Consider the following 1,440-nt stretch of genomic DNA (forward strand, 5'->3'; position numbering starts at 1 on the left):
TATTACTTGCTCGTTACCGGCCCTGCACCGAATGTTTCATATCGTTTTCATTTTTCATACGGCACCGGCAACTTCGGTGAAATCGCTTCGTACACGTACCACGTGGAAAAATCGGGTGATTTATCGTTTTATTTTAGTCGGCTAGTTTTTCACCTGTTCTCTCACCGGGGAAGACGAGTCACCTTGCTGTTTTGATTTACCGGTACTTCTGTTCTACTTGGATTAATCGTTTTTCAACTGATATCTTTGAACGTTTGAGAAAAATTAGGGGGAAATAATTGTAAAATTTTGGAGATAAATAAAATAGACTGTTTCTGGAGAGCTACAGAGGACATTCTAACTTTGGTTAAAAAGCGAAAAATTGGTAGATGAAATTTTTTAGCTAAGGTATAATATACCATATTCAGGTTTGCGGGAATTAACACGAAGTAATTGGTTACAATTTTTACTCGTTTTTGAACGATGAAGTTAGCTAACAGGTTAAATGTTAATGGATATATTTCTCTTTAATCAATCAGAGATGTTTCATAATTATAGGTGTGTCAGTAATTCATGGATGAATACCCAACCTTTAACCTCTTTGTTATAACAAAAGAGGTGCTCTTCTTTTACTTTTATAAAAGTAACTGTAAAATATCTTCACCTTTTCTTATTTAATCTCTTATTAGAGCAACGAATACTCGAGACTAAAACCAAGATGTGAAGAAAAGGGTTAAAAAACGAGAGAAAGAATATTTTTACGTAAGAAAAATGTTCGACAGAGTTTGCGAATTTTTTTAGATAAACGTGTTCGAACGTTCGGTTTCCCGCTAAATTTTCCGTAGATTTTAATTAAGAAATCACTTGACCCGTGAGAATTCTTCGAACCGCCTCGTTAATGCGTGTCGCTATCAATGTTATCGAAATTTCGTAGAAATTCGTAGGAAAAAAAAAGAAGAGAGAGAGAGAGAGAGAAATATTCAGCCCGTTCGAAATCTGGGACACGCGATTCTTCCGCTATTTTACGAGCACTCGATTAATCTATCAGACCGCGTGAAGTTTGTTGAAAAGCTGCGCAAGATATTTCCAGATATTTCAACTTTAATTACCGAAACGCCTTTCGAGCTAACGGCGTCTCGTTCCGAGTCACGTTTTTCCACGGGAAAATCTGAAATGCACGAGTTTCTCTCGGTTTTCCAATCAGTGAAATTCCGTGTTGTATAATTGCCCGCTCGATAAGCATCGTTCGAAGATTCACGCGGTTGAACGTGTTCTATAAATTAGCGCCGGTGAAGAGAGAGAGCCAGGGAAAAGTTGGAAAATTTCATGTAATTTTCAGTGAACTTCTTCCTTGGAAAATTGTACCGTAAAAAAGTATCGTAAACGCTGTGAATTTTTTTTTTTAAGAAAATCCAAGAATCCTTTTCTATAATATTCTTCTTTAAATCCGTAGAATCCTTT

This window comes from Habropoda laboriosa, unplaced genomic scaffold, assembly GCF_001263275.1.
Source record: "Habropoda laboriosa isolate 0110345459 unplaced genomic scaffold, ASM126327v1 scaffold291, whole genome shotgun sequence".
Lineage (NCBI taxonomy): Eukaryota > Metazoa > Arthropoda > Insecta > Hymenoptera > Apidae > Habropoda > Habropoda laboriosa.